Below are 8,922 nucleotides of genomic sequence, written 5' to 3'. Positions count from 1 at the left end.
TCTTGGTTTAGGTGACCAGGAAACTATATCAGTGATTTAAGTCTGAGTCCTTTAGACCAATGAAGTCTAAAGAACAGTTTCATCACCTTTTAGGGGAAAATTAGCCCTGCCTGAATAGGGAAGATATTGTTCCTAGCCTATGCACTCAGCATATTTTGATGATTTTGTTAAGCTTATGTCTAAAACACTGAACTAGCAGATGTTGTAGGCTATATATTAATTGTTGATGCATGAATGCAGTTATCAAAACCATTCCACATGATCTTACACATGCATTTCTGTTGTATTGTCACCAATTCGCATATCACTTTATATGTATTAGTAACATACAACTTTATTGAGTTATTGCTATGTAATATCATGTTTGTAGTGCTCATGCTAGCATTGTTGGTGTGCTGAATGCTATCATCATGGAATTCTCTCTTAAAATGGAGGCTTAATTGGTTGAAATGAAGTTGTTTTTGAATTATGGGCAAGGAGATGCATAGGGATTTCCTGATATTAAGACTGACAACAGTATAATAGGTCAGTGTTGAAAAATATTGGAAAGAGAGGTAAAAAATATGAAAGATAGCAAAGTAACAAAGATCAAGGTCATGCCTGGAGAAATCACCATGAATTACCAGACCCATTTGATCATTCAAAAATTCCTAAAACACAGTAAGAGGTGTCACCTTGGCAATAGTCCACAGTGAATATCATAACATTGACTCTTCACATTCAAAAATAGAGCCTAAGAGCTTTGACTTTAGTGCCTCTCTAGTAGCAAAGGAATGGTCCAAACCTTGATTGAGGCATCAGCTCTGTAAGAGGAGACCTTCACCAGTCATCCTGACCTATGTCTCGCCCCTGGACTCTGATGTCTCTGGAGAGAGTGAAGCTGGTGACTTTGCATAGGCCTGTCTCACTTCCAGTTCATTTGCAAGTCAAGACATCACCTGCTATGATTAGGGCTCTTCAAGAAAGAAGGATGAACAACAACAACGCTCTGTAAAAGGACAGGTATGTTTTCACTGAACAAATAGGATGAGGGATATCCTCATCTAAGGAGCAACACACAGAGTCCACTTCACTGACTTCTGCATGATCTGGTTACAATTTGGGAGATTCCTTTATCAAGGATGGCAGACCTCACAAACCAAGCACTACCTGAATGCCTTCTTCATGGAAGAAGGAAAGGCTGAGCTCAACTTCAGCCTCAGACACTTTCTAGCTGTGCTATCCCCTGTCCTCCTCTGTTCCCTCAGCTGTAAAATAGCGCCTCTCTCCCGGTGCTGTTGGGAGGGTCAAAGGAGGTGATATTTGTGTGGTGCTTAGCGCAGTGCTTGGCGCATAGGCATTTAATAGATGCTTGTTTCTTTTCCTCCTTCCTCCCTCAGAAATGGTGCCACAGGCTTTCATCAGACCTGTTGAGAGTGAGAGTCATGCTGACATATTGAGTTGGGCTTTGGGGTCTCCGGAGATGGAAAAGATGCAAATTCTCATAACCAGTACATCTCTTGGTAGAGAAAGAAGCCAAAAGAAACTTACCAGCTTCAGTTCAGAAGGACTCTGACAGAAGGAAACCATGGCACAACGCCAAAATTCATTGTCAAGATCTTATATAAGGACACAAAGTTTTGCTGGAAGATCTTGTGTACTTGTGCATATAAGGAGCAAACAAGTTAGTAAACTGAAGGAAAGTTTCTCCACACCAAGCTGTTAAAAGACTAGGCAACTCACCTGTGTACAGAAAAGCCTCAGAGAAGGGTGGGGGTCCTCTAGAGATAATTCATTAATCAAGGGAAAACCTTGGAACCAATGGGCAAGTAACTAAACCTCTCTGTGCCTCAGTTTCCTTATCTGTAAAATGGAGTTGGACTCAATGACCTCTAATGTTTATTTCAGCTCTAAATATATGATCTCATGATCCCCACCTATATCTAGAGAAACTCTTAAGTAAAAGCAAACTGAAGAGCAAACCATTTGGGGAGAGGACTAAGGAACTGGTGCTGCAGTTGCTGAGGTCAGTGAAACTACTAGGTTTTGATATTGCTATGGGAAGTCAACTAGCTATTGGCTGTTGCCAGTTCTGACCAGTGTTGGAGGGATGCACAGTACCAAACTCTGCAAATGAGGCTGTTGCAAGAGTCCCACATCAATTAATCAACAACAAACAATAAAATAGAAGCATAACTCAAAACATTCAGGGATTAACATGTATATCAATAAGTATCTTAAATGCCTATGCTACACCAGGCATTGTGCAAATTGGGGATGCAGTTACAAAGAATGAAACATTTCCTACCCTCAAGGAGGTTATAGTCTAAGGTGAATGATATTGCATACATAACACCACATTTCTGGCGGCACAGGGAGGTTTAGTTACTTGCCCATTAGTTCCAAGGCCTTCCCTTGATTAATGAATTATCTTTAGAGGACTCCCACCCTTCTCTGAGGGTTTTCTGTACAGAAAATTTCAAGTACAAGTATTTAATAATTTAGAATTGCATTTTTAGGTACCAGAGGGTAGTAGGATGATAAAATCAGTAGAGACCCTCTATTTGTAAAAGTCTAGTTTCAAGTCTCTACTAAGTTATTCAATATATATTGAATAAGATGCTATCACTTTTTCCTGACTTCATTTTCTCATCTGGGAAATGAGAAGGTTGGGCTCAGGAACCTCCAAAGTGTTTTCTAGCTCTCCAAGTCTATGGTTAGTTTAAGAGGTATACTAAGAGCATGACAAAACAGTATGTACTAACCAACAGCCCTCCCAGCCCCCTCTATCACCTAAAACCTATAAAGGGCTAATTCTCTGCATTCCTTACAGCAGAGTCCTGAGACATAAAATAAACTAACAATCACTTCACTGAAAGCTAGTGGCAATAGAGGGATTAGGACCAAAAGCCTTGGCGTCATTTAGAAATTCTTATCCGATATCCAATGTCCTAAGACTAAAAATATAGAACTCTGTTCTCAGACTATTTGGGTCCATTTTTAACAGAATTTCTGGAGAAACAATCAAACAGACTTTTGACTTTGACTGTCTTTAATACAGATGGAATATTCTTTTTATCGTTTGAGCTAATAATATGCTCATTAGGAAAAATGATTTAACTCTGCTGTGGCATAAGAACACATAAATGACATATGCCCCATTTGTGGAATGTTCTCCCTCCTCACCCCTGCCTCTTAGAATACTCAGCTCCCTTTAGGGGAAGTACCACCTCCTCCTGGGGGTCCTCCCTGATCTTCTCTCACCAGTTAGTGCTCTCTGGCCCCTGAAAAATGCCTTTTATCTATAGAATTTTGGGTGTAGTGCCAAAAGAGATCTTAGAGGCCTTTCTATCTAATCCCCTCATTTTACAAATGAGAAAAATGAGGCACACAGATTACTCAGAATCAACCAAATAATAAGCATTTGATAGAGAAATTGATTTCAGGCCTTCCGAAAACTAATTTTTAGTTTTTTTTTAAAGTAATTTTTAGCCCTATTACATTATGTTGCCTCTACACAAAATTATTTTGTATTTATGTCTCTATGTACAGTAAAATATAAGCTCCTTTAGGTTGGAGGGAATTTTATTTTGTCTTTGTATCCCCAGAGCCTAACATGGTGCCTCACAAATTTCTGAGTTGTTTTTGTTGTTGTCATTCATTCATTTTTCAATTGTGTCCAATTCTTTGGGACCACATTTAGGATTTTCTTGGCAAGGATACTAGAGTGGTTTATAATTTTCTTTTACAGCTCATTTTACAGATGAGGAACTGTGTCAAACAAGGATAAGTGACTTGCCCAAGGTCACACAACTAATAACTGTCTGAGGCTAGATTTGAACTCAGATCCTCCTGACTCCATGGTTGGCACTTTATCTACTGTGCCAATTAGCTAACACAAAATTAATATTGAAAATCAATACTATCAACTTTATTTGCCTTTAAATTAATTTGTTGTTGTTGGTCAGTCATTTCAGTCAGGCTTTTTTTGGGGTGGGGTGGGGATTTTTTTGACAAGGATACTGGAGTGGTTTGCCATTTCCTTTTCCAGATCATTTTACAGATGAGGAACTGAGGCAAACAGGGTTAAGTGATTTGCCCAGGGTCACACAGCCAGTAAGTGTCTGAGGTTGCATTTGAACTCAGAAAGATAAGTCATCCTGCTTCCAAGCCCAGTGCTCTCTCCACTGTACTACTTAGCTGCCCTTAAATTCATTTCCTGTTAAATTTTTATAAAAATCCCTGTCTTTGCCACACAACTATATTCCCATAACTGACATACATATAGGCAGTATTTCTGAGTTTTTATTTTTGGTTGTTGGCTTATTTGTTATGTACAAATTTCAAATTTTAGTTTAGTAGATTTTAGTAGAATAGTTTAATAGAAATTTAGTAGAATTTAGTTTAGTAGATTTTCAATACTAGTTTTCAATCAAAATTTAAAGAAGATGGCTCACCAAACAAATATAAAAATGCTATCTTCTCCAAAATGCTAGGCTAGCAGACCTCTCTTCTACCTTATAAGCATAGGCTATGATGACTGATAAGGTACTAAGCCTGTGTTAATAAGTCAACTTACATGCAACCTCTTAGTAGATATAGTGAAAGCAGCTTTCAAAGTTTTGTCACAACTGAGACAATTCTACTGTTACATAGCTCAAAACTTGCACAAGGTTAAAGACAAAACACTGGAATTCCTGTGTACAGATTCCTGTAATGTTTTTGGAATGCTGTAGGATTATCCCTTTCCTAAAGGAGAAAACTAGAGAAATACAAATTACCATTAGTAGAGAAAAATACCTTCTCACAAAACAAACAAGTAAATAAGATGAAGAGATCACCTAATCACATTTTATTTCTAATAAATATTCTCATTCTTCTGGTATATTCTTTCAAAAATCAAGAAAGAAAAGCATAGCTAAGACAAAGTCATATCAAAGCATTGTGAGGGCTAGGGAATTGGTGTTGAAGTTGCTGAGATCAGTATTCAGACATGGAAGACACCAACATCATCCTCTGTATCCCAAAGCCATTGCTGGTCATCTTGACTTTGTCTTGCCACTGAACCTTGATGACTCTAGAAGAAAGAGTGAAACTGATGACTTTGTGCAACTCTACCTCACTTAAATCCACTTCACATGCAAGGCAAGACATCCTTGGTCCTCTTTGAAAATGAAGGATGGACAACAGCAAAGTTTGAAGTTAGGGCCTCTCTGAAACAGTCTGGGAATGGAAACTGTTGGAGGCTTGAGGAGAAAAGAGAAGGTTCAGAACAACCTCTGTGTGCAATGGCACAAGAAATCAATTGAAGAAAAGTGAATGGCTGCTATGAAGGCCTATTTGAGATTAAACAACTTAAATTTGTGGTGGATACAGTTGATATGGTTACAAGACTTCTCACTCTTTTTAGCAGTACATGAATAACATTGGAAGAGGTGCATGGTGGGAGTAGTCTAGGGTTGGGGTTTGGCAAAGCATGATCAGTGGTGATAGGACAAGTGAGTTTCTTGAGAGCATTGGTTAATTTTTGCCTTTCTTTGTATCTCCAGCACTTGGAGGGTAACCAATAGACCTCATTGCAGGTGTTCTGTAAATGCCAGTTGACTGACTGAAAAAAAAAAGATGAACAAAAATCTCTTCTTTGCATTTTTAGGTGGGCATCTCTAAATTTTTTTAAAACTGAAAATACAGGTTTCTTGGCTGCTGCTAAACATTTGGGTTGGGATTATTTCAATCTATCAGAATTAATAGGTTTAATGCAAAATCTCCTAATTCCTCAGTCAACATTTGTGTGTCCTAATAATGGTTGCTGATACACTTAACTTCTCTTCTGGGCTTGATAGGTGATATTGTGTAAAAACGAAAAAGATACAATGCTTTACTAAAGAAATCAAGACTATTTGACTGGCATTCCCTCTTCTTCCTTTCTTCTCATCTCACAATTTATCCTATTCATCTCAAAACACTTAGTCTTTATCTTCCATCATTTCCCCCTTTACTTTAGATTCTGATAAAGATGTGACTACTCTACTCTTGATCCTCTTGACCCCATCCCCTTCTGTCCTCTCTAGCAGATTGCCTCTATTATTATTCTCTTTGTTTCTTTCAGATGCAGTTTCTCCCTACATACTCCTTCCTACCAACATGCCCAAGTCTCCATGCCCTTAAAACAAACACTAACTAGATCCTACCAGCCCTGCTAACTATTGTCTTCTATCTTTCCTTCTTTTCCTAGCTAAATCCCTTAGGGAAAAAAAATAACACTCAGTGTTAACTTCCAAGTTTATCACTCAACTGAAGGTGTTCCATTCAATACTGCCAATGATCTAACTGTCAAAATTAATAGCCTTTTCTCAGTTTTCATCCTGCTTGACCTCTCTTGTCATACAGCATTTGATACTATTGGCCGGCCACCTTCTCTTCCCTGATTCTCTCCTCTCCAGATTTTTTTTACATTAATGTATCTTCTGCTGATTCTTCATCCATTTAATGCCTACTAACTGGGTATCACCTTAGGCTCTGTGCCGGTCCTCATCTCTTTTTTTCTCTATACTCTCTCACTTGGTGATCTTATTACCTATAGGCGCAATTATCAATAAGTAATTTTGTAGTTATATATTTTATATTACCATAACCATAATATATAATTATATGTTATGTAATTATTATAGTTTATCCATTACCTGGATGTTGATTCTCAGATCCATATATTTAGCCCTAGCATCTCTTGAGCATGTCTCACATCACAAACTGCCTATTGAATGTTTTCAACTAGATGTCTCAAGGGCATTTCTAACTCAATGTGTTTAAAACAACTTAGAAGATTTCCCCCCAAACCCACCATTCTTCCAAACTTATCCTGTGTCATTTCTTGTTTCTTCACTCTCACTCACCCCAGAGATCCAACTGACAAATTTTGTTGCTTCTTTCTCATAACATCTCTCAAATCTGGTGCTTTGTCTCTACTCAACAGAAATTGTCCTGGTTCAGTTCCTCCTTGCCTCTCAATTACTACAGTCTCTTAATTGGTCTCCTTGCCTCAAGTTTCTCCACTTTCTAATCCATCCTCTGCACAGCCACTAACATGAGACTCCTAAAGCACAGGGCTGATCATGTAACTCCCTTGGGCTTTGGAGTCTCAGGAGATGGAAAGGATGCAAATACTCACAACTAGTACATCTCTTGTTGGAGAAAGAAGCCAAAAGAAACTCACCAGCTTCAGCTTAGAAGGGGTCTGACAGAAGGAAATCATGTCACAATGCCCCCCAAAATATCAAGACCTTATATAAAGATGCAAAGTTTTGCAGAAAAATAGTGTGTACTTGTGCATTTAAGGAGCATGCAAGTTAATAAATTGATGTAAAGTTTCTCCATACCAAGCTGTTAAAAGACTAAACTCAGATTCAGAGAGGGGTGGGGATCATCTGAAGACAATTTATCACCCTGGAGTGCAGAGGGGAAGTCCTGGGACACTGGAGTGGAAGCATTAAGAACCAGGGATAATGAGAAAAAAAAGGGCGTGACACTTTTCTATAAAGAGCTGGCTCCTCCAGATTTGAGTCTAGTTCACATGTGCATGGGTCCAAAGCCAAGGAGGAGTCCTTAGTGGAGAGGGTAGGAGACTGGCTTCCCTGGCCCAGCAATGGTTCTCATCCTTACCTCAGAAATGCTTGCATTTACATTTTCTCCTTACCCTTTCTCTTACATGTTCTGTCATTTTGTTCTCACAGAATAGCAGAGTAATAATAATAACATTATTATGTAATATTATGCAAATAAAATTTATATAATCCTTTAAGGTTTGCAAAGTATTTAAATATTATCTCATTTGACCCTCACAACAACTTCATGTGTAGATGCTATTACTATCTCCATTTTACAGATGAGGAAACTGAGGCAGGGTAAATGACTTGGTCCAAAGTCACACAGCTGGTAAGTATCTGAGGCTCAGTATCTGAGGTCTTCCTGATGCCTGGATGCTTCTACAGAGAATCTAGAGGCCACTGCAGGGCAATTAATTATAAGGTCATATATTAAAGCTGAAAGGGAAGTTGGAGGTCATCTAATCCAATTCTCTAATTTTACAGATTTATGGAAAACAAAGGCCCAGAGAAGGTAAATAATTTGTCTAAGATCACACAGATAGCATAAATGTGGGTACAGGGTGTGCGCAGGCAGACTCAAATCTCTCCCCAAAAGTGGATATTTTGTGTCCCCTTTGAAGAGTTAATATTTTGGGGTAAATTTTAGTCATTAATTTTTTAAAAGTTTAATGTAAGTTTATATTTGATTAATAAAAATGTTCTTTGTGATCCAATAAATGTTCACCTTAAAAAAGAACCAAATTAAGTTCCTGGAAGTTGGGGGGGAGGGGCAGGGAATTACCTGACTAATTCAAGTGGCCTGGTCTCAGATCTCTGCTCTTCTACCTACTGTTTGACTGCCATCGGGCAAATTACTTAACCTCTCTGGGCCTCAATTTCTTCATCTGTAAAATGAGGGGATTGGACTAGATAACTTCTAAGGTCCCTTCTGTCTTGAAATACATGGTACTTCAAACTACTAATCTCTTTCTTCTTATAAATGACTTATGTTCATTTTAATCTTCAGTTGTAATGACAGCAACAAAAAGATGAGAAACCGGCTGTGAAGGGTCTATAACACCAGCCCAAGTCCCTTTATTTGTTTATCCTACCCTGGTAAAACTTTGTCATTAAAAAATGCACTTAAGTGAGCATATTCTTAAAAAGGGTAGACACTTTCACTTAAGCTTTTTCTCCTGTCATTCCTTAGGAAAAATTCCTTATCCCTACAAAATCCCTGCTTAAAAGATGAGAATGTCTGTTGCCCACAGGGGTGATCTTACCACATGCAAGTCTTCCAAAGGAGAAAGGAAACACACACACACACACACACACACACACACACACACACACACACACA

At 38.4% G+C, this 8,922-nt stretch overlaps 1 long non-coding RNA gene across 1 annotated transcript in view; it reads right to left on the bottom strand.

Annotated features, from left to right (window-relative positions):
• Positions 1-4,816: 4,816 nt before the first annotated feature.
• LOC138166872 (uncharacterized) overlaps positions 4,817-8,922 on the bottom strand; it is a 22,705-nt gene continuing 18,599 nt past the window's right edge. Inside the window, exon 2 of the long non-coding RNA XR_011169759.1 lies at positions 4,817-5,056. This is a non-coding gene — a long non-coding RNA (uncharacterized lncRNA). The remainder of the gene's footprint in view (positions 5,057-8,922) is intronic.

This window comes from Petaurus breviceps, unplaced genomic scaffold, assembly GCF_028583685.1.
Source record: "Petaurus breviceps papuanus isolate PSGF00001 unplaced genomic scaffold, PetGlider_PUasm1.0 226, whole genome shotgun sequence".
NCBI lineage: Eukaryota > Metazoa > Chordata > Mammalia > Diprotodontia > Petauridae > Petaurus > Petaurus breviceps.
Note: the sequence above shows the minus strand (reverse complement) of the source record. Positions and strands in the feature narration are given on the sequence as shown.